The sequence below is a fragment of the Diabrotica undecimpunctata genome, chromosome 3 (genome assembly GCF_040954645.1).
Source record: "Diabrotica undecimpunctata isolate CICGRU chromosome 3, icDiaUnde3, whole genome shotgun sequence".
Taxonomy (NCBI): domain Eukaryota; kingdom Metazoa; phylum Arthropoda; class Insecta; order Coleoptera; family Chrysomelidae; genus Diabrotica; species Diabrotica undecimpunctata.
In genome coordinates, this window is record NC_092805.1 from 168113684 (window position 1) to 168139683 (window position 26000).

Genomic DNA, 26000 nt, shown 5'->3' on the forward strand with positions numbered 1-26000 from the left:
ATGTTTGGAGGAGTAATTCATATCATCGGGTATAAGTGATGAATTGGAGTAGGTTTCAACCACCTAGATATTATTTGGGTCGTCTGGTTTATGGCGTCGTCAACGTCGGACCAGAGCGATTTCGAACTGGAGCTGAATATTCTACTGCAGAGAAACAAAAAGTTATACCTGATGTTATTATGTTACTTGGCTGAGAGCTCTTAAATTATTCCAATTAGCTTCCGTATTATATTATTTCTTGAGGAAATCTTTGCCTTTGTGTCTTCGCAATGACCTTTAAATGTAAGAGTACGGTCCAATTTTACCCCCAAGTATATTGATTTTGTACAGTTCCCTAGTAATTCTAGTGTTTTTGTAGTATACGATAGATTAACACTTGTCAGCTAAAAGTATGAGTTTGTAGTGAAGTAATGTATTTATGTCCCATTTATTGGCTCAAAATGATGCCAAAATTCCTGCCTATGGCGCTGGAACTGTTGGTAACATTGCTCTGAATTGTTAACGTCTAGTTGTTTACAATTAGTTGCAAAACTAGGAATTTGTTTTAACACAGTTTTGTCATTAACCAATTATCATTAAGTATACCCATTCCTAGATGAATGGTGACTTCTATCTCGTAGAGCTCTTCTGATTCGTTTATTGCGGTAATTCACTCGGCATTCTATTCCATTTTTCTACTTAAGCAGTTCTATTGAGTTTCTTGTTTTCAATACTTTGATGGATTTTGATGATTCTCACTGTTTCTACCCCATTAAGTGTGTTTGTATTCCAGCGAAACGATATTTTATCCAGTAGTTCACAGTTGTCGCAATTCTGTCTTTCCCTAGTCTCCTCAATTCTCCATTTTGCGTTAATATTGGTCCCCTAATTATTCTTAAAATTTCTCTCTTATATATCCCTAATATTTCTTCACCTTTACTTGTGAGACACATTTTTTGAGTCTCTTTTAGATCTTTTGGAAATTGACTACCATTGCTTTTTTTTTGTTTTCACAGCACTTGTCTGCTTTTTGAAGTAAATGAAATAAAAACTTTTAATGTAATTGGTGTATATTTAATGAAACATTAAATAAAAATTACAATGGGTTACAATTTTTCACATTGTTCACAATGAACGTCATCTTCAGTGAACTTTGAAGTATTTGCTAAATAATCTCATCATAAATTGTGTGTAAATTACTTATTAGCTACTTAAAAGCACAAAATGAAACGACATATAATTATCTATGATTAAAGAATCAACTTTCCAGGAAAGCTATATCATTACTCGAAACTTTAATATTTAGTTATATATACTATTTCTTTGGTTTCACAGTAGCAGTCAGCAAGCTAGAAAAAATATTCAGCACTTCTTAGGAATTTTGTTAAATATGACAACGGTGCTCGAAATGGTAACAGGTGTAGGAAAGTATTACAGCGCCGTCGGATTCACACACAAAGACGAGTTATCAGGTCCATTCAAGCGTCCACCATTCCTCTGCACGGCGTGTGGAGTAGAGAGCATTGTTACGTTAGAAGTTATCCATTCGCATACATCAGAGATGAAAGACGGAAAAGGTTTGATGATCAATTCTCGTGATCTCCTAGCTCTCGAGACATTCGTCACGCGAATTTGAGCTTGCCATTTGGATGCCAGATGTGGGTTTTTTTGTATTTCAATGAATTTATAGTAGTAGAAAAAAAAAGTACGAGATATCATAATTGAAGGAGAAACAAGATGTTTAAAGAATATAATTACAAATATAATATTTTTACAAGGTTGACTAACCCTACGATATTTATTTTATCTACTAATGGTCGCAATTGCAGTTTGGTTATTTCAGACAGATAATATTCTTATTCATGTTTTATGCTAGAAACTTATGGAGTCAACTGATATTTCAAAGTAAAGATTATATTATGACAAAGATTATTTTACTTTATATAAAAAGGGATAATAGTAAGCTTTCTTTTTGGTATTCTTAGGTAATAATACTGGTAAATATTGGACAGTACTCCGCCATGAGCGATTTAACTCCAGAGAGCAACTTGTTTTATTTCTCGTTATTGCTTATAGCCGACAGTAAATGACTTGGAATTATACGGGACTTCTTGTTATCTCTAGCTGAGCTTTCCCGCCAATTCCAAGACTTCAGCATCTAGACATTCCATAACAGCTCCCCAGTATACACGATCTTCTTCGGCATAATTTACTTTACTCAATAAACGATGAATACCAACAATCAGAAACTGTATACCAGAATAATTTGATCGGGAATTTGCTTTTCCCTTCACTTTGCCACCTTTACAACGTTCAGACATGTTTTAAATTTCTACTATTAGCATTAATTTCATTGGCAGGTTTCACAAAGGAAAACTTAAGGGAATAAGCATTTTTTTGTAGAATAATAAATTTCTACTGTTTCTTCTTTTTGTATAGACATGGCTCTGTATGTTTTTCAATGTGCCTCCAGTAAGTTGTCGTTCCATCGTTTTCGTGGTCTTCCTACTGATCGTCTTCTTATTGGGGAACCGTCTCTTGCCGTCTTAACTACTCTATTTGTTGTCATTCGGCTTCATTCCACATTCTACTCTTCACCCAGTTCTTGATGTTCTCCACCTTGCATCTACGTCGTATATCTGTACTTCTAGCTCTGTCCCATACTCTCTTGACATAAATTTTTCTAAGTATTTTCATCTCTGCTGTTTCTAATATCCTTTTTGTGCTCTCTGTGTCAGGTCTTGTTTCTGCCGCGCATGTCATTATTGGTCTGATGACTGTTTTGTAAATTCTGCCTTTCGTTTCATTCCCAATATTTTTATTTCGACATATTGTTTCATTTAGGCAGTCTGCGGCTCTGTTTACTCTATTTACTTGATCTTCCACTTTGGTTTCGAGCTTTCCGTAGCTAGATAATGTGATGCCTAGATATTTAAACTACATCACTTGTTCTATGATCTGTCCTTCCAGCTCCAATTTACATCTTAGTAAATTTGCTGTTGTAAGCATGCATTTTGTCTGTTTTGGGAAAATTAACATGTTAAATTTTCTTGCGGTTATACTAAATTGGTGCAGCATACGTTGTAAATCATCTTCACATTGAGAGAGTAGTATTACGTCGTCTGCATAGCAGATTATTTTAAGTTGTTTTTCTCCCATTTGGTATACTTTTTAGTGCACAGAACACTGCCTGGTGTGATTGCGGGGTGGATTGAGCAGCTCTGAGGTTACCGCAGTTAGCAACCTACCAATCGTAAAAACAAATACTGCTCAAAGAAACAATGTCCATCCTCGGAACCGGATTGATACTATGAAGACGACTACGGCAAGAATTAATAATAAATTTAACATACAATATTGAAAACATAAATATTTCTTATGGTTTCTCTTTTAGAAGAAGGGAAAAGGACTTAGATCCTTTTTATTTTTTATACTTGCCAATACGTGGAAATGATTTTCTATTGAAAAAAAATTTAAACCTGGTTAAATCCTTTTTTCTCACTCAAAAAGTAAAAAATACCTCTTATCTTAGCGAACGATATTAGATATCTAGGTGAGATTGGATTGGATTTTGATAGTCAAAAGTACATTTTTACTGGAGCGTCTGTTGCAATTATCGTTGAGCGATCGTCGCTATGCGATGATTGCGGTGCACCGCTTGTGTGGACTGTAAGGGCGCCGTTTTGACTGAAGCGTGATCGTTGGCGACTGGTCCGAGAGCAGGCACAGTCGCAAACGCTGAGCGACTATAGTGGCGTCTGTATGTGATTTTGAAATTTTTTTATTTGAGAGATTCCTTCTGAAGACACTGGATATGGAATACAGTTTGTAGACGACTTTTTCATATCCTTTTTTACTAAACTTAACACAAAATCAAACTGAACTTCATTCAAATGGAAGAACTGTGTAAACAACATCATCTTCTAATAAATGGTTGTTTATCAAAATTTTGAAGTATCCCTCTTCTTGTCTTCTTTTAAATATTGTATGTTTTTCTAATCTAGGAACACTTAACATTTCTTTGTCCTCTTTTTTTCTGCTAGCAGGTATTTTAACAATAATTGTTTTCTTTTTCATACGCCCATCGCTGCAACAAAACCACTTGTTCGCTAGACAATGGACAACTTACTAAACAAATCATCACTTCAGTAAAAACATTCCGCTTGCGATTATCGCTTAGCGATCATTGCTCAGCGACGATCGCTCAACGATGATCGCAACAGATGCCCCAGTAAAAACGTACCTTAACGAGGTGGGAGGCAGCGAAGCAGACGAAATTTTGTGACGATCTATTGTATTATAATGAATTATGATATAATCATAAATAACTGAATAAATAGTCTGCATAAATAGGTAACCTTTACGGGATTAGAGTGCAAATGACGGATTTGATCATCTTTTATAATAAAACATATCTTAATGAGATCCCGTTAACCAACAAATATATTTTTTTATAATGTCGAACAAAATATTCTTTTTCACATTGATAGTACAATAAACGGCATGTAAAGATTTACATAAAAAATTACGTTCTGAAATGTAAATAATCACCATCTTTCTCCCATTTGCCTGAAACCCCCGAAGCAAAACCACACCACAAACAACAAAAACAATTGATAAACACCGCGATAAATCCCGACTTTCAGCGACCACTCGAGATCCGCCCTTTCGTCGTTCCGGACTCCCTTTTTGTCTTTGATTCACCTGCCCCTCCGATTTTTTTTATTTTTCAGTCGTTCATCGAAAATACGGAAAAAAAGATGGGGGATGGGAATGAGCCATGTATCATTGCTCCCCACTGTGTAAATGTCACGTGGACTGCCCGAAAAATGTACGTTGTGCTGCCGGTGCCTTTATGGTCGTTTTGTATGGGAATTTAATTGATGTTTTTTTTATCGTAGACATCACAGGGATTTTATGCAGGACAAATAAGCATACACAGGGAAGTTTAATACATGGACAACTTGCTACATTTAGAGAATAAAGGGGTATGTTCTGTAAACAGAATAAATTAGGGACAATATGCTACATTCCTGCCAATTCATTTAGCAGGTAGCACAAATATTGGTGACACTAAGACTACACATTAAGGAGACAAATGCACTAGGATGTAAAGATAAAGGAAAGTATTACAATAAAAAGAAGAGTGTGGATGATGTTTCCATATACGATTGACGCGTAAAAGGACGTGATCGTATATAATATTAAATATTGTTTATAATTGATATAATTTAAAAAACACGCTCTTAAAAATCATATCTAAAGGTCGGTACACATATACGAGCCAAACGGTATGCGAACGCTATATTCGTTAATGTGTACGGCAGAAAAAACCGCTTGCGTACTGTTTCATCGTGACTCGTCTCGAACCAAATTGTTGCGGTTTATTCCACTTCAAAGGAAGCTCGTCTTTCAGTTTGGACGGCGCTTACTAGACGCAGCGAACATTTTTATTGTCTCATCAAATCGACATTGTGTGAATGACGTGTTCCATCCTAGAGAGACGTGAGAAAACAGTAAACTGATTATTGTACATATTTTTATTTTTGTTAAACAAGCAAAAACAGAAACATAAATCAGTACCCAAATTATAAATAAAATGAATCATTTCGCACATGTGTGTTCGTTGTTGCTTTGTCGCTTTCCATGGATCGAGATAAGTATGCGATCAGTACGATGTAGAATATTTTTCAAGGATCTGTACGCGTACGGTACGTATACCGTTTGGTAAGCTCTTGGGCTATATATAAAGTTTGGTGTCTTTGTTTACACATCCCACACTCCCCAAGAAAGAATTCGGCTGAGAAGTTATGATTAATATTTGGTTTATATTTGTACGTCAAGGTCATTTTACGATATAATTTGAAGCATGTTTGACGAGAATTCCGGTCCGCTTGCCACTTCAACTTGATACGCAAGGTAAGGGACGGTAGAAGACGGTACACAGATCGAGGTTAAGGGGAATTCAAGAGTTAGGTTGGAAAGGGTGGCCATCGTAAGCAGACGTCGAGATGTAGTTTGAAGAAGCCGGCAAGATTTGTTAGAAAAGTGATTTTTACTCAAAGTAATGTGTCTTAATGTGCTTAAATAAGAGTTATCACTGGCTTCTGTTATATGACGTCTCTCATATGAGATATTTGTAGCACGGCGATTACAACAATTTTGAAAGATACCCACATGTTTCATTGTCCAGTTTTTTAAGAAGCCCAGTTTAAAGTTTGTATCTAATGGCCCAATTTCAACCTCAAATTTATATGTCCCTAAGAAACCGTTTCAGGATACCTTTTCACTGTTTGTAGATGCAGTTCTATGCGTGGCCGAGAGTATAGTATGTCCAGTTCCTACCCCCAGGAATTTAGAGTGAATGTGCATTTTAGTGAAATCCAGGTAACTTTTTTTGTTTGAACTTTCAAAGTAAAACTAGACATTTTTTATAATAATTTGCTTTTATAACAATTTAAAAAATGTGTGGCCATAGCTGTCATATAATTTATTCTCAGTTTTAAAATTCAATATTGACATCTAACAGCTAGTTTTGTTTTTTTGACATTAGCTTGTTTTGTTTTTAGAAAAAGGTTAACCTGTATGAATAGTTGTAATAATTTATTTCTGTCACAGATTATAGCCCAGTAACATTTGTAAGTATTGTAGTATTGTAGTATCTCCAACTTCTAAGAGTTTGTAAACGGATAGGACATAGCAAGTTTTTCTCTTTGATATTGTATTTATTTTTTTGTGCCCATTAATATAGTACAATAAATGTTTGATTTCTTCCCCCTAAACCATTTTGTTTATTTATTTTAGAAAAGTCTCCTAACCTCTCTTTTGTGTTTTTTAGGACGGAAGAACCTTTTCTTTCATCCAGCAGAAAGTTTCCTCGAAGCGGCGTCCCATTTTAAATAGCTAGAGGTCCTTCTTGTTGTTTTATTTGTCCATTTGTCCAGAAGATTTATGTAAGTACACTTGTGTTTCATTTTTGTAGTTGCCCCAATCTAATCCCCTTGCCATTCAACTTATCCACGACCTAGTTTTCCAAATAAACCCTGAGCGCCGTTCGCATAAGTTTCGTTTATTTTGCTTGCCCTATCTCTGCCCCAATAATTTCTGTCCCCAATTTTCAACCCCCTATAATAATACCCTACGTTGTACCCAAAATATTTCGTTACAACAATATGTTCTAGTTTTTTAATTAAGTAATTAAGTAAACAGAAATCACTGACCAATATTCTTATATAGGGTGAACTACTAAAAAAATTACGATTTTCTCTTATTTTTTATTTTCAAACCCTATATTTTATTTTTTCAGAATATTCCATTTATAATACTTTTATATTTTTATGCAACATTTCCTATAACTAAACTCATTACCTTTCCGAAATATTTTTAGTTTTAAAAGATTTGACGTCACGTATAGCGCCTCTGTATATTCGTTTATACGTATTTCATCCTAACATAACTCACCAGAGCGACTTTTACAGAAGCACTGAACGTGAAAACGATCTTTTCCGTCGAAAAGAAGGAACAATAAAATGCCTTCAGTGTAAACGCTACAGCGACATCTGAAAATAAATCACGAAAGTAGATATCCGAAGATTTCTGGATTTTTGCTTTAATCTGTACCTTTTAAGACTTGTAAGGCAATTCAGACGATGATAAAGATGTAAGAAGAGAAAATGTGGAATAAAAAAATTGCATTCCAGAACGTATCTCCTCATCTAAGTAAAAATCCTTGGCAAATTGGTTTCTTGTACTAACAAAGAGTATACCGATTCGATATACTATACGAATTAATATCCCATCTCCAAAAAAGCAATCTCTTCATATTATATTCAACAAGTTCCTCCCATGCCTGCTCAATTGCTTCCCATAATTCAATTGTATTCAGTGGCCTAAAGTTTTTTTCATTTAATTTCTTTGTCAACTCTGTCCACATATTTTCGATGGGGTTAAGGTCTGGACTCCGGAAGGTCACGGAAGAACATTAACAAGTTACTTCCAACCATTCTCGAACAATTCCATTCGTATGCACCGGGCAATTGTTATGTTGGAACATGAAATTGTTATTAAGGAATATCTGATAGCAACATTATGTTCTCAACAATATGTTTGTAATATAATCCTGTTAATTTTTCTTCTATATGAGAATAAATACCCAGGCCTTCAGTACTTATTCATCTCCATACGTTGACCGAGAATCGTCCACTATTTCTTAAATGATGAGTATACCGTTCATAAAACCTATGATTTCTCGGCCTATAAACTCTTATTCGACCATTGTTATTATGATTGAAACACTTTTTCATCCGAAAATGCAACAGTAGACTAAAAGTTGTCTTTACGGCTTATTAATTCATTACAAAATGCAACTCGCCTCCTCTAGTGATCGTCAGTCAAAAAGGTTTCCTTGCAGATGCACAATTTATCAATTCACTTACTTTAATTCTTCTATGTGCTGCCCTAAAACGCTGTCTCTTGGCTAATTTTTCATGTTGCGACCAAAGGAGCTTCTCTCAGATAATTGACACACCTCATGTTGTTACTGTGGAGATCTTTTTTCCACTTAAACCACCCGAACTTTTTAAAGAGTGAAAATGATCATCTTTATCTGCAGCAAGCTCACGTTTAAATCTGCAGCAACTTGTCTTAGTGACCAACCTTCTTCGAGTTTGGCAATTGTTTTTGTTTTTTGCGCGTCATTTAAAAGCATTCCAGGATTTTTGGGCTCGTTTAATAGCTTTTTATTTTATTTTTTAATACGAACGTAACTTTTGACAAGCACTTTAACGATTAGCAAATCCGTACGATACTGTAATTTTACAGTATTACAATGTAAAAATGAAATTTAAACTATTCAGTGATCGCAGCTGTGCATAAGGAAGAAGGAAAAACAATAAGACCTAAATGCTGGATAATGAATCTAAATAAAAATACCTATACAATATCTTTTATATCACATCCCGATTTAAAGGCATATCTTTAACTGGCTTCTTATATGGTGTAGAATAAGATCTCATTACTATAATTTATTTTCCTATACACTGAATACCTTTATCGCATCAGGTCTTTTAATAATTTTACGATCGTGTTTTTAAATCATGTTCGAAAACTTGCAAGATCTCTCAGAATAATAATAACTGTCCGTATGCACCGCGGGCATCGGGGCGATAATAAAATCCAAAAAAGAAGAATTTCACACGTTGTCCGTGAATTTCAACATAGTTGCTTCTTTCGCTATCACGCAGCTATTAAATAAACATTATCGCGAATTTTATTATGACATGCGAATTTACGGTGGACGCCTTATTTTAACTTCTGACTTAAAAATAAATTTAGCTGTTTATATATATTTCGTTACAATTTTACACAGTGTATTAGCAAAATGTGTTAAGGAACGTTGATTTACGGGAGTTTATATTAAAATTTCGAGATAACGCACTACCGATGTAGAAACCTCAAATTTGACATTAAAGGTCGTCGCATATTATCATGCACGTTTCGTTTCCAGCACATAGCGTTTAGTTTCCGAAAAATATAATTTAAATGGTTTTAAATATGAACAACTCACACTGTCCGGAACGTAGCGTTTCAGACACTTAACGTTTCCGTTCAGTATATTCGAAAACAATATTTTACTGATGCCGACGGCTACGTAACGAGTCGTAACCGGTTGGTAAGGATAATGTGAATTAAGGTCGCGGCATATTATCGTGCACGTATAGTTTCCGGCACGTAGCGTTTCCACTCCAGCAATTGGGCTGCGCGTTCACATTTTCATACATAGAACGTTTCAGTTTGGTTCGGTGAAGATATGATCTCGCTTTTCTCGACAAAAATTATGTGCAATTGCTCTTCTACTTAACGATGAAGAATGAAAAACTCTGTTAAAAAGAAGGTTTGAAGTAAATCCAATCTAAGAGAAAGTAAGAGGGAATGTGAATACTGGACTTTATACAGAGAATTAATTGATGACGATGAAAAATATTATGGATATTTTAGAATGAATAGAATTCAGTTTAAATATGTTTTAAATTTAATTTCACCTTCAGTTAAAAAACAAAATACTACATTTAACGAAGCCATACATACCAAACCAAAAAGTATTTTTAAAAAGAAGAAACATGCTTTAAAGCCTACATACAAGAAGGAAGAAGAAGAAGTAGACACATAGTGTCTTTCTGGTTTCGCATCTACAATAATATCAACCTTTTAGTCATACTACCCGTATCGAGAAGAAGAGCCGTGGAAGAACAACATTCAGAATCAGTACATACCTACTGATGCGTACGGAATATGTACAGAGAAGAACTTAGAAGAAGGATTATCTATATCTTTTTAGTCTAGTCCATTTCCTCTTTATTTTAGTAAATTTCTTTCTGTTTCTTGTTTTTTATTTAACTAGCTTAATTCATATCATGTACTTTAATGTATTGTTACGATAAACTGTTGAAAACAAAAATATTGGTTCACTCTGTATCTCCCTAGGTTAAAACATAACCACGAAGTTGTGCTTGCCGACGCATGTGTTTCATCAGAACATAGTCGCTCGGCTTCAAAGAACTCTTCCTTCGTAATGATTATTTTGGAAACTGATTTATGCGGTAATAAAAGTTCGTTAAAAAAATTAGTGTTGTTTTAGAACCAGAAACTACACAACACAACGCTGCCACAAATACGAATGCTAATTCGGTAGAGAAAGAGTTATGAACAGCGGGTCAAGTGTTTTTAGTTTTTTGTGAAATAAAAATCACCTTCAAACGATTTGGAGAGTTATTTTAATGTAGGAAGGTAAATCTTTTAAGTAGCAGAGAAAGGAACAACTTCGAATTCATCAGAGGAGTGATCAACATTGTTTATTATGTATTAAATGTCAACAGTTAAACCGACAAACTTTACGTGGGAAACGGCACAGAGGCTGATCGTTTAGACGTATTTCTTTTCTTCTTTTTCTTATTTTTTTCTCTATTGTCTCAGATGGTCTAGTTATTTAAGCTTTTTAATTTGTTTTTACTGATAAACGAACGATACAGAAACTCCTTAAAATCCGTTAAAGCTTACCCAGGCGCAGATGTCTTTTTAGACCATAATCCTCTAATAGCGCAAATGAGTATTAAACTAAAAAGATTGGAGCAGAAAAGAAGAACAAATCAGATAGACGTCAGTCATTTATGTAACCTGGAGGTAAAGAAGAAACTGCAAAAATGTATTAATAATAATTTGAAAATACTTCATGAAAAAGAATCATCTCAGCCAACGAACAACATAGATAAAAAATGGCAAAACGTAAAAATAGCGATAACAGGTCCTGCGAAGAAAATTCTGACTAAAGAAAAACCAAAAATAAAGCAAAGGTGGATGACTGATAAGATCATTATTCTCATGGACAATCGGAGAATAATGAAAGGAAAAAACGAACAAAGGTATAAACAAATACAGAAAGAAATCAAAATAGAAATCAGAATGGCAAAAGAAGATTTTTATAAAAGAAAATGTGAAGAAATAGAGCAATTGCTGGCAAAACATGATATGTTTAATGTACATAAAAAAGTGGAAGAACTTGCAGGTACACAAAAACGTAAGCAGCCAAATATCCTGTATAATGTCAATGGAAACATAATAACAGACCTAGAAGAACAGTTGAAGACATGGAAAAACTATATTGAAGAACTCTTTGCAGATGATAGACAACAATCTGAGCTAAGTAACATACATGGAGACGAAGGTCCAGAAATAACGGAAGAGGAAGTAATGTACGCACTAAAAAGAATGAAAAATGGTAAAGCCCCAGGTCCAGATGAAATACCAACGGAAATCCTTAAACTAATAGAAAAAGGCTCGATTCACATTTTAGTTGAACTTTTCAATAGCATTTATACATCAGGAAAAATACCACAAGAATGGCTTTCATCCACCTTTGTTATTATACCAAAAAAGATAAATGCCAAACAATGTAGTGATTACCGTACAATCAGTCTGATGAGCCATGTACTGAAAATATTCCTGAAAATTATACACTCTAGAGTACACAGAAAACTGGAAATGGACATCAATAATACCCAGTTTGGATTCCGAAATGGACTTGGAACAAGATAGGCGTTGTTTGCACTGAACGTTATGTCTCAAAGATGTCTTGACATAAATCAAGATGTATTCATGTGTTTCATAGTACAACAAGGCCTTTGATAAAGTGCGGCATGATCACCTAATCAGACTCCTGACAGAAAAGAATTTAGATAAACGAGACATCAGACTAATAGCAAATATGTACTACAATCAGAGAGCAGTAGTGAGAGTAGAGAATAATACCACTGAAGAAATTGAAATAGAGGGAGGTGTGAGACAGGGGTGTATACTGTCACCAACCCTGTTTAATCTCTATTCCGAAGACGTAATGAATACAACACTCTCTGAGCAATCCGTAGGTATTAAAATAAATTGTGTTAGATTAAACAATCTGAGATTTGCCGACGACACCGTTCTGATCGCAGAAACACTTGAAGAGCTACAGACATAGCAGACTGCAGCGAAGAATATGGACTATCTTTGAACATAAAGTAAACTAAATTTATGGTAATATCGAAATCAACACAAAATGTTCAGAATTTATATTTACACAATGAAATTATCGATCGAGTTAGCAAATACAAAAATTTATGGTAATATCGAAATCAACACAAAATGTTCAGAATTTATATTTACACAATGAAATTATCGATCGAGTTAGCAAATACAAATATTTAGGCACTTTTATAAATGAAGACAACGATAGCTCAGCAGAAATCAAAATAAGAATAGAAAAAGCCAGATCCATATTCACTAAAATGAAGAGAGTGTTCTGCGGAAGAGATTTGAGCCTTGAAATGAAACTTCGCCTGATGAGCTGTTACGTACTTTCTGTGCTGTTCTACGGAATGGAGTCATGGACGTTGAAAAAGATTGATACCAAAAAATTAGAGGTATTTGAACTGTGGATGTATCGCAGAATCCTGAGAATATCATGGACCGAGAGAGTCACAAATGTCGAGGTCTCGAGAAGAAGAGAAAAAAAGAAAACGGCAAAACTTGGGACACATTACAACAGGCGAAAGATATGAACTGCTTCGAATAATTATGCAAGGGAAAATAGCAGGAAAAAGGTCCATAGGAAGAAGACAAAACTCCTGGCTAAAGAATCTACGGGAATGGTATAGCTGTAGCAATAACGAATTGTTTCGGTCAGCAGTTTCGAAAATACGTATAGCCCTGATGATCGTCAACCTTCGGAACGAAGATGGCACTTGAAGAAGAAGAATTTCTTTATGTTTTTTCGATCCGATCATTTTGAATTTTATATCCATGTTCGGAAAAAAAAATTTAACAGTGTACTAAAGTAACATTAGCCCCATAATATTTATTTAGCTTTTTTTGATTCCTCCGCCGATTTATTTCCCAAATAATAATGTTTAACGAGATATCGAAAATCGTTTTTTTTTTCATATGTTTCATTTTTCCAAATACGTCAACTTTGATCAACTATCAAAGATATACTAATAAAATAGATCTCGCTAACATTTGTCATTTATGCCTAAAAAAGAATTGTTGAAACCCCAGTTTTTTGAGATGGCAGCACCCTAATTGGGGAAAGAGGGTACTTATCAGACCACCAGATATATCACATCCCTCTTCGATGCTGCGTCTTCTTGATTATTGCATTTTGACTTGGTTTCATTGTCGTAAACTTTTTATTGTTTGTATGGGTTATTTATAACATTCCACGATTTATTTCCAACTTTCGAATTCGTAGATGGTTGTTCCATTATTGATCCAAGTGTAAGGTAAAGATTTCTTAGACGTTTTTTATGTAGCAAATAAATTTTAAATACCTTTCTTGTGTGAAAATAGTCATTTTTGGATTTTATTTAGAACTGTTTGTTAAAATGTTATTAACCAATTAGATAAACAATGGAAAAATTGACGTTTATGCCTCTAAAGACCATTTACAGCCAACACGCAATAAAATCAACAATGGTGCAATAAAAACCACAATTTACAACCACTTATTTGAAACAATCAGTTTAATCGCATTTTTGATTTATGGTTGATCCCCGCGAAAAAAATTGACTTAATGAATGGTGCTTTTAAGAACCTGTTATTTTGAAAGATAATTGTTGGGTAAATGGTCTTTGAATTTTGCTTTTAATATTAATCGTCGTACTTGAATTTGCATTTTAACGTTCGCTAATTCAAACTTAATTGTTTTCATAAAAACTTTCTTAGTTAATGAAAAACGATAAATCACTTTTTGAAACGTGCACAGCATCAGTTAGCACATCTTTGAGGACTTTCGAAGAATATTTTAACCATTCTGCTATCTTTAGAAATAGTTATCATGAAAAATGATGAATTAATCATAAAGTTTAAAAAAGAAAAAGTAATAGAGGTGGCAATGATCGGATACTGGTAGTCGATATACTGAATCTATTCATCAGTTCCAAATAACTGATTTTTAATTTTTGTTGCGTTAATATTTTGGCAAAAATTAAACAGGAATGGTAAGGAATAAGCAAGACATTCATAGTTAAATTACGCAAAAGCTGTTATAAAAAATATATCTTTCTTTTACTTCAATCGTCTTTTATTCACAATTTTTGTCATGCATCTCATTTGGTGCGTCTTATTATATCGGTTATAAGCATTTTACTTATATAAGGTCGCAGACATATGTTAATACTTTTAATATTTTTGAAAGATGGCAGAAAGTTTATGAACCTGATTGGCTAAGAAATATCAGAGATAGGACTAACCTCAGTGTTGAACAAATACACTCGCGATCATAAAATCCGGGTCATCTTGAAAATTTCAAGTTTCTTAAATATTTTTGCCTCTGGCGCAGTAATAACCTTTTTTGGCTAATGTATTTTTTATTTGTCATCAATGTTTGTCTTCAAAGAAAAAAAAAATGGTTTTTTATTGTTTTTTTGAGGTCCGGTTTCGTAAAGCTTGAAACACAAGGAAACGGTCAACTAGTGGCGTGGTCGTTCTTCTTCGTCCAGAGCCAGGTCGTCTGGTTAGCAAACTTGCCTACTGAAAGCGTTGAAGCACTCGTTGAACCGTAGAAAGGCTTACGCCAACAGTTCTTGCGACTTGCTGTTGAGTGTGACCGTCTTCCACAAGTGCAACAATTTGTGCCGTTTCAACAACAGTCAAAGGCATTTTTGGCAAAAAATAAACACTAATAATGGCACTAATAAACACTAATGGTGGCAATAATAAACGTTTGTCCATTGCATTTGAACAGAAAGTCGAAGCACAAATGAAACATTTAAAACAAGCGGGTTACAGGTATTTTGCAAAGTGTGCACTTTACCGCGAAATCGGCACTATTGGAATTCTTTGTTACAAAGGAAACCGCAACAATTTTCAGAAACATGCATTAGTTTGTATTTGTGTTATTATTATTTACGATAAAGCTCGTTAAAAATGAAATATCAGTGATTTTCAAGATGACCCGGATTTTATGATCGCGAGTGTATTTCACGTTGCAAAAGATAGGAAAGCGGTTAAAGAAATGATCGCCAACCTTCGTTAGGAGAAGGCACAATAAGAAAAAGAAGAAGAACACCCTTTTAAATTCAAAATACAAGCACTTTAACACAGGTAATGATATCTATGCACTTCAACTGTTTAAGAATGATTAGCTACGTAATTCGGTAGTATTGTTGATCACCTAAGTTTAGTTAAATAGCCATAGTTGGCGCATATAGCAATAAGTGGTATATATTTATACCATCTTTTAGTGTAGTAGTGTGGTTACAGTAATTCACGTGGTATAGTGTTTTGTAAGTTAAATATTATAAATTCCATGTAAGATTTAGATATTAGATTTTATTTTGAAAAAGTTAAATCATAATATAACTCTATAAAACAATCTGTCGCTTTGAAAGTAATAGAAAGTGTTCTTGTAATGTTACAGTTTTTGATTTGACTATAAAAAGATAAAGATCTCATGAATTTTGAATTTTTTATACTATCTGCATCAGAAAGTCTGGAATTTTTATATTCTCCCTGGTTACAGTAATGAATACGTACAATAATTTGGACAAAATGACAAGCGACGAAACCTAAGGAGTGATTATATAATAATATAACAGATGAATAAGCGGTGGACTCTGACATTGGCAGAGAATCTACAGCTGGATATGAATTCAAAATTCTAAATCCTTGACTCATTTTTAAACAGAAAAGCAAATTTGTGTATCACACAAAAAGTATTAAAAAAAAGTAGTTAAAAAGTATTTTTAAGCCATTTTTAAAAATAGTACATAATGTACTATGAATTTTAACATTTTAGTGAAACTTTCAACATGTACTTTTGATTTCTAAAGAAAAAAGTAACCTTACTTCTTTTTGCTCGTAATTAAAAGGTGGTAAACTATGTTACCAACATTTAGTGTTTATTATATTTTGCATATTGGTAGCATAATTTACCACCCCTTTAAAACCAGCCTAATTATTTTTTAGAATCTGTTTGTATGTTTCACAGATTGTTTGGGATTACACTAGTCATACAAATTAAACTGCAAATTCAACAATTCAATAATTGATCTTGCAAAGGGTTAAACGCCATATGAAGTAGTTCTTAGAGCGTTCTGCCATTTCTGACATGGGCAGCATAAATAGGAATCACTAGAGAATTACTGTGATTAAAAAAATATTTAGAGATGGTTGTGGTGTGATTCAATGAATTAACAACATGAATCGATTTCCGGCAAATGGAGGAAAATTTTGGCGTAGCTTAATGATGCCAGCAAAATTTAAAAGAAACATAATAATGATCGACAGCCCCAAAATGAATATTCAGACATACCCAGAGAGCGAGAGGAAGAGAGAGAGAGAGAGAGAGAGAGAGAGAGAGGGGGGAGGGAGAGGGGATAGACACTAATTTGTAAAATAAAGTAGAAAAAGGTGACATGACAAATGAAAATTTTAAGCACATGAATTTTGCTTATGAATGAGATTAAGTCTTTTTAGTGTCTAGATATTAAAATTCTCTTTTTGTTGAAACACAATTGTATGTAATTTTCTTTCAGACATCCCAACCAATTATTTTATCATTCCATTCAACAATGCATATAAAGAATGCAAATTATTTCTCTATTGCAAAATACAAACTACAAAAAAACCTTTTTATTACGTATTCTTAAGATAAAAATTGATATCCGCATCAACAAAATTACCCCTTTTACCTAACCATGTAAGTAAAACCTCCGATAAATTCCACCCTCACCAACATATCGCAGTTTCTGTAAAGACCGGTTTGGTGTATCAGAAGAAACGTATCATACATCATAAATAACAGGTTATGAATAATCGACAAGCCTACAGCGCCGCCGGTGGAGGAGCTAGGCACTAGACCAGACCTATAATTTCGTCTTGGCCCCAGCTGGAAAACTCTTTAATAAGTAATGAGTTATAGCTGTGGCTGGGGTTAGGAATAGTCCAGGGAAAAGGTCATCTACACTGTTTTTGCGAGACAGAAATGTTGTTTTGATATCGAGTTATATCTGTGAAATCTGAGTTCAGTTTCTGTTCTTAAATTATGCACGTTTTTAGCACTTAACGAGGATATTATGTAAAATACTAAAGCGCTATAAAACTAAATAAAAGACTATAAAATAGTACTATGATGTAGTGGTTTGCAAGTTTAAATAAATTTTAATTCTGTGGAAAAACAAGCTTCAACAACAGAATTAAAATCGACAAACGCTTCCACATAATCCAAACACTCTAAAATACTGTAATCATCACAGAGTCTACGTAAAAGACTTGTACTTTCTGTTTTCAATAATTTTCTACAATCATCTCCAACAAAACCAGAAGAAACACGGAAAATTTTAAGTTCGTACAACCTATCTTCATTAGCAAGTGGCGAAATGGAAATTTGGGTTAACTGTAAAATCGTTTATTTTATAAATCCTGTTGGGTTGTGTAATCATTCCAATTTTCTAAATGACGTGTTTTTCAAGACTTAAAATTATTAATGTAAAATTTGCTTTGCTCTACAATTTTTTTTAATGTTTCCTTTACTTCATGATCTATCTAAGTTTGGGTGGAGCAAAACGAATATGATAAGGTAACTATTATTTCATTACCTCTAATTTTTATGATATACAATAATAGGTATATCATGTCATCTCTAAACATTGGAGATAAAACACAATTTAATTCCGGGCACATTTGAAATGTCTTTAATGAGGACTATGTTCCAAGAGTTTTAAATTAATGGTAGAATGTTCAACAGGTCACTAGAAGTGAAAAGAGATATCATGGCTTCGTTTAATCACCTTTTTTAGCTTGTTTGTTGTTGGTGAGTTCCTCTGTGCATACAAACCAACAGTAATCTGCAAGCAGAGCTTTGTTCCAACGACTTTGAAACCGTTTTTTAATTACTGATAAAAAATGTTTCGGTCACAGCTCCTCAACTATGGGAAAAAGTAAAGATAGGAAAGAGAAAGTAGATTTTAAAAAATATGTCACATAACAGTTGTTGGAATTTGTCCAAATTTCAATAAATAAGGGGAGTTAACATCCCCTATGTTGTGAGCTTCAGAAGCTTCTTTTTCTTGCCTTTCAAAGCTTTGTCAAATCCTTTATAGGTTGATGAATTTGAGGCCTAGTTAAAATATGTTAACTTCAGCTTCACTTAATGCAGGAGATCGATATGGAAAAGATAACCAATATATGGAACGACTCCAATATTTCAAAAACCCTAAAAATGACATTGGTGAACTCCTTAATATTACGAGTACTGACATATGAATGTGAACGCGAAGATAAGGCAATCAGAAAGAAGATCGCTATGGGGAGGATGATAAAAATATGAAAAGATCCCAATATCCACAGGAAGAGAACGAAAGTTCAGTAAGAGATCATCCGGAAAAGTGGACATAACACGAGTTCAGACATAGATCATATAGAGGGATTGATCATTCAAGGAAAGGTAGAAGGCCGAAGACCACTGGGAAGAACTCCAACAACATCAGATCACAGGAAGTTGCAAAAAAAAGAACGATATAATAGAAATGAACAGAGCCAGAAACCTATGGAGATGGACTATACACGATATCATGACGATCACTACATCCCCCTCACCCAGGGGGGTCAAGACTGAAGAGAGAAAAGAAAAATGTATCTCTTTAAGTGATTAAAAGGTAATTAAAGGCCCAACCTTCTTGATTCATTGCTATGACAAAATTGTCCGTCATACCAGCTTAATATGTAAAGATTGAAATAAAATATTCCTTTGGGTCTACGAGAGGCCCAGAAAAGATATTTTTGTTAAAAAAAGATGATACAGTAGGCGGTATAGTAGGCTAGCGCGAAGCATCATACTATGTTTTCTGTACTTTTAAAATTTAAATAATATATTTAAAATTAAATAAAGTAACATTTTTTTTATAGTTAATATAATAAATTATTTCTAATCTCTTTACCTCCGTTGCTGATACACCCATGGTCGTATTCGCAAATAGGTTGTTAAATTTTATTGGAAACTACCGAAATATTACGGAAGAATCTATCTACTTATTTAAAGACGCCGGTTTGGTTAATCCCTAGTTAATTTCTTTCCGGTTTCGCGTCTGTTCCTTTGAAGATTTTATTTTCGTCACGTTCCAAATTACTAGTATCGTTGTTTACCTCGAACCCTTCGGACTTTTTACCTTCTTAGAAATGGATACTGTCCTATCGTTTTTGAGTGGGAGATATCCAACCTTTCTTGGGTAGTTTCGTAAATTTTTAGAGAAAGAAGAGACTTCTAGTTGGGCGATCTTAAAAGAAAGACGCTCGTTACCTTACCGTCTCTGTGCATTTTCTTTCTAAGTGTGTATACACTTATATATTTGAGTTCTTTTAATCTAATATCATATTAGATTAAATATGGGTATAAAGTACCTTTTAGTTAAATAACTTCAGTGCTTGATACAAGTATAGTATATAACTTCAGTGCAGTGTAGCAGTCATGGAGAATTACTCTCAAGTTATCATAATCATAGTATTTTCAATAATCTGGGCGAATAATATGGTATGGTTATGGTATCATATTATCTTCAATTATCTGGGCGAATCTACGTTCATCCGTGTCTTCACCTGTAGTTAAGAGTAACTACAGGTGATTTTTGCATTCAATTTAAAGAACATTCAATATTTTCTTACGAAATTTCCATCAGCTACTAAGAAATTTTAATAAATAATAATTATAAACATTTTATTCTCCGTTAATCATTAAACAACAGTGCGATCAGATAATTAACTTTTATTTGACCAACCAGTGCCGGTTGGTTAAATTTTTATTTCTGTAATCTTTTTGTATTCTTTGAATTTAACTTTAATTAACTTTGTGTAATTTGTTATTCATTTTTTTTTATTTACTATACCCAGTATCTCGAGATATGTCCATTAAACAGCAAAGAGAGACTTTCCTTAATTAACTTTAGTTGAATTTTTTTATATAGCATCAGACTCTCTTCGCTGATAATTTAATTTGTGTATGATTCCATTATATTGTATTTGTAAAGGTATTTATCAATCATAATACTGTTTATTTTTTATATGTATACCACCATTTAATTGATGGGGTATTTTTATTACTTGTGTGTACATTCAGCCGCCTATATCATTGTGTTGTTGAATATATTGTTTCTGTTTTATGTATGAATTTTATTTATCGACTCCTAACAAGTTTCCTGATACCTTTGACCAGGAGAAAGATCAGGCTGATTAAGTTACGTAGGTAAGCAGGTGGACGGAGTCCAGCTAATATATTTATTATTTGTTTATATAGTGTATTGACCAAATTTATTTAATAATTAACTGTTGGTATCTTTCCTTGGATTTTGTCTCAGAACCAAAATATTTTTCCTTATCTTTTTTCTTTTCTAAGGTTTCTTAATTTTCTTTTTAAACCCCAAAAAATTAAGTGGCGCCCTGTTCCTATCTTATCTTATCTTTGGTAATTTTACCCATCTACCTTTTTGTTTATTTCGGTATCTTTTCTAATACGTCTTATCCTGTCATATCTTTACTTATTTCGTCTGTTGGACCCATTCCCGGTTCCAAAAGCTAGTTTCGAACCCACGACTCGCTATCCACCAACCATCTAGCTGCCGTCCGCAGTGTCTCCATTGGTGACCTTTCTAGCTCCATCCAAAAAAGGTTTCCGAGATTACAAAGTAACTTTATTGGAATAACTATTGGAATAATAACTATTGGAATAAAGGCCTGACTTCTCCTGTGATGAGTCAAGATCTCGAATGAGATGGTTCAGTTTTTTTTATTTAATCTATTACGCCGTTTATTATCTTTTTTCCCTCAAAATGAGAGTTATAGGATGGAGAAGGATTTGGTTCTTCATCTTGCATAATAACTTCTTTGGTAATATTATCTTCATTCTTTAGTCATTTTGGAGTGGAAATAGAAACTGGTAGGCTAACTGAACGAATCAGTACGATTTTTAGGCACTTGCCAAACCCTGATAAAGAATTGCAACAAATATGTGGACCAAAAATAATGGCAACAGAGTTTTCACAATAGGTTTACTTCTGTGTGAGGAAAATTATGTGTGGAATGTAAGGAGAGTGAAGCAACATGTCAACCTCACCCTTTATTTTCTTGCATCCTGTTTCTAAAATTGGGGCTCCCGCGAAAGAGTATAGGCAGATTAACCCTATACGTAAGATAAAAGAAATGTTACCTTTTAAGATCCATCAAGAACTATCTATTAGATGATATTTTCCAGCATATATCAGACTTATAATCTTATAAACTATAAAGATATTAGGAAGGAACAAAGAAAGAATGACCCTCAGTCCTGGACAGATGTTAGATCACCAGAAGGAGCGAAGAATCTACCTGCTTAGCACGAAGAATTTATTTAGTAAGATAGCAACCTGCATTTTAAGCAGTTTATTTGCAGCTGAATTGATAATGCTGCAAAAGGGATGGAAATAATGCTGCAAATAATGGTTTACGTTATATCATTAGGACAATTTCAGTAAAAATTATAACTAGTACTTTATTTATTTTGTAGTAGTTGATTTATTATTGGATTTAAGATTGGATCCAGGTTGCATCAAAATTTATATAAGTAAATTAATTTTTTCAAAGGTAGTCACAGCTTAACTGCTGTTTGAACGTACATCAAATATAGACAACATACAGTCAAATAAGGTTTACTAAAAGTGACTTCTTCACCAACCAACAAAAATTTTATTTTACAGTCAATTCTAATTACGATTTTCTACCCATCTCGTATAATTTGGAACACGGTATATATTAAAAAAAAAAGTCACAAAAAGCTACTCATAAATAAATCCGTACATTTAAAAAGCTCATTCAGTCATCTATAAAAGATTTATTTACAACAATAAATAATAAAAAACTAAATGTATTTTCTAATTTCTTTTTTCACGCATGCTACAATAAATCCTAGCGTTAAAACCATCCACTTTGTATTGGCAATAAAGTCTCGACTCTAAGACTATAATTTCTTCTTGGCCGCCTAACCAGAAAAGTCTTTTAATAAATGATAGGTTTCCCGACTGTAGACAGCGCGGAGGGAAAGCTCGGGCGGGTTTCCTCGTTTTCCTAATGCCGCTTCGAAGGTCTAAATGAAAAGTAACATGGTTTTTATGAAAGGGCTACTCGCAAATTAAAATGCTCGCTTCTGACCGCACGGCACCATTTTCTGGGCGAATATGAGATGGACTATAATATTATTACTTGATTATAAAAAGAAAAACCTAATGGTAGAAGTATAGAAAATTATATATTATATGACATAATTGTCATGGGCTGCTTTTGGTAAGTTGAGCTTCATTTTAAAAGACAGAAAAATCCCAATATACTTAAAACGAAAAACCTATGACACTTGTATACTACCAGTTGCAACTTATGGATTGGAAACTATGGCAATAACAAGAAAAATGGCAGAACAATTAAGAGTAACTCAACGGGCCATGGAGAGGGACATGTTAAATATAAGCCTCAGAGACAAAATTCCTAACACCAAAGAACTAAAGTAACCGACATTATGGAAAAAATAGTGACATTGAGATGGCAATGGGTAACACATGTAGTAAGACAAGACACCAACAGATGATCTCATAAAGTGACATTCTGGAGACCTCGAGAAACAAAAAGAAGCGTGGGAAGACCCAAAAAGAGATGGATAGACGATATAATAGCTGTAGCTGGAAAGCAGTGGATGAGAATTGCAAAAGATAGAAAAGCGTGGAAGCAACTGGAGGAGGCCTATGTCCAACAATGGATAAATGAAGGCTGAAGTGTAAGGCTGAAGAAGAAGAAGATATATTATAACCTCATTTCTTTTATAAGTGGTTGCTTTGACTTCTAACTCATCTACATTTTCATTATAATACAGCATAAATTTTATTTTTTGGATAATACTATGAGCTGAGTCTTCTTCTTCTTCCTCTTTATAAGCAATTGTGCTTGTTCATTGGCGGATTAATACCTCTATGGAAGATTGTCACTCCATCTTTTGCGCGGTCGTCCGATACTTCTTCTGCCGATTGGTGACTTACCTCTTACTATTTTGATGAAACGGGTCTCCTCCATTCTGCTTGTGTGGTTATTTCATTCTTTTTTTCTATTGTGTGTCCATTTATTTATACAATGTACGTTACACTTACTTCTAATGTCTTCACTTCTCTTTCGATCATCATCATCATCATCATTTTGGCTTTACAACCCTGTGTGGATCCTAGCCTCACCAAGAATTGTTTTCCAGTCGTCCCTATCCATAGCCTTCCTCCGCTCTTTCGATCTTTCAGCGTATTTCCTCTAATTTTTCTCAATACTCTCATCTCTGCCTTTTTGTGTTGTGGCTGTGTCGGGTCTGGTTTCTCAGGCATACGTCATTATTGGTCTTACACTGGCTTTATAAATTCTTGACTTCATCTCAGTGTTAATGTGTCTGTTTCGCCATATAGTGTTATTGAGGCATCCTGCCAGTCTATTTGCTTTTTGTACTTGATTTCTCACTTCTTTGTCCAGGTTTCCATGGCTAGACAGTGTAATTCCCAGGTATTTTATTTCCATTACTTGTTTAATACTAATGCCATCAATTTCTATTTTACATCTCGTTGGTTCTTTGCTAACTACTATTGTTTTAGTTTTCTGAGATGCAACTGTCATATTAAATTCTTTTGCTCTTATGTTAAATCTGTGAACCAGTCTTGGCAGACTATCTTCATCTTACTCTATCAATATTGCGTCGTCTGCATAACAGAGTATTTTGATTTCTTTACTTTCCATTCTGTATCACCTTCCTTTGTTAACGGTTTTGATGATTTCATCCATGATCAAATTGAAGAGCATGGGGCTCAATGAATCCCCTTGTCTTATTCCGCTGTCTATTTCTATAGGTTCTGTAAGTTGTCCATCTAATCTGACCTCCATAGTTTTTAAAATATTTAGGGGAACTTCTCTATTATACAGAATATGGATTACATCTTTGAGTAAACCTGTTTATGAGCTGAGTAAACCTGTATTATGCTTTGGGTACAAATGTTAAATCTGTGATTAGCAAAAGGTTGCATCTATATTTTTTAGGCAAAATTAGGCTAGTTTTAAAATGATTGCTCTTTTTTTATTTATCTTTTTAAGCTTTGTCATATTTTATAAAAGGTTTATTTTCTCTGTCTCTTTCATATTTCATTTGAGAGTAGGTTTGCTTCAGAGCTCTGAATGATCTTATCTATTTCCTTTAGTACTTCATGAGATAACCAAATGGATAGTAATTAATAAGAGAAGTCGCCTTGATGGACCTCCATCAATGATATATTGATTGAGCACTAAATTGAAAAAACGGACGACTAAAATTTAAGAGACGAAAAATAAAAAAAAAATTGTAGACTACCTTCAGAGATGCTTCATGTTTTTCACCTGTCTTTTTATATAAGACTAGTTTTGGTATTAGTAGTTTTTTCTGTTAGGTTTACAATTATTCTTGACAATTAACAGTCGTACTAAACTAGTTAAAATTTAAAGATATCTGAGAATAAATTAATACTCAGATATCTCTAGACAATCGTTAATTTTCGTTCTCCTTTACACTTTTTATTACTAGTACTTTCACCATCACTGTCCCCTGAAGCCCTTAACTCCTTTTATTTCACACCCCGTACATCCGTAAAAGTTCAATTTTTCATTTCTACTATACTTTCTTTTGTACTTGATACAAATAAGTCAAAATCAGAGCTGCTTCTCTCGCTCGGCATTGCCAAGAGTAATCTACGGGCCACAACTCTTCCCGAACAGAACCAAAGCAAGAACTTGAAATATTATTGAAGCGAAATATGAAAGCCTTATCTATTTTTCTTTAATTTGAAAGTTTTGTAGTGGATCGTCTCGTTCTTTTGAGCGGTTCTCGATTTCTCCGATTTATATCTGTTGCCAACAGAGAGCTGGGAAAAATCACGAATAATTTATATGTTTTTCTGAACTTCATGGGCGTACCATTGTAGATTATCGATATTTATGGCTGGCTTTATTCATTTTGGCTTAGTTAGTTTAAACAATTAGATAGTTAAGATATTTGTACAATTTAAAATTAGTTATTATTTAATATATGTAATGTCCATTTCAAAACATACGTCATACAAACATAATTATACTAATTTACGGTAAGTTTATATAATTTCTACCTACAATTTTTTCAACTTCTATCATGTGCATCTCTTTTCCATTTCCTTACCACTATTTTCTTTTTTTTTAGCTTCTACATTAAAACTTCCATCTTTGCTGTGGTATGCGTTTTCTTGTTTTCTGTATTGGTTTTAACCGATACAAAAGAATCTTATCTGAATTTATTATTCTAATTATTTTCTCTTAAGCTCTTAAGCAACCGCCACCTAAGCGTTAACCTCCGATGGCGCGCCACGAAATGCTACGTACTCTCTACGCTACTTTACGGAGTTGAAGGGTGGACGTTAACAACAGCAACTATAAAGAAGTTAGCGGCT

The 26000-nt window shown here is 33.8% G+C and overlaps 1 protein-coding gene and 1 pseudogene across 2 annotated transcripts in view; both read right to left on the bottom strand.

The window, feature by feature from the left end:
- Window positions 1-26000, bottom strand: part of unc-5 — a 912443-nt gene that overhangs the window by 78883 nt on the left and 807560 nt on the right. The gene's annotated exons all lie outside the window — the stretch shown is intronic.
- LOC140437923 (histone H2A-like) lies at window positions 1909-2300 on the bottom strand (annotated as a pseudogene).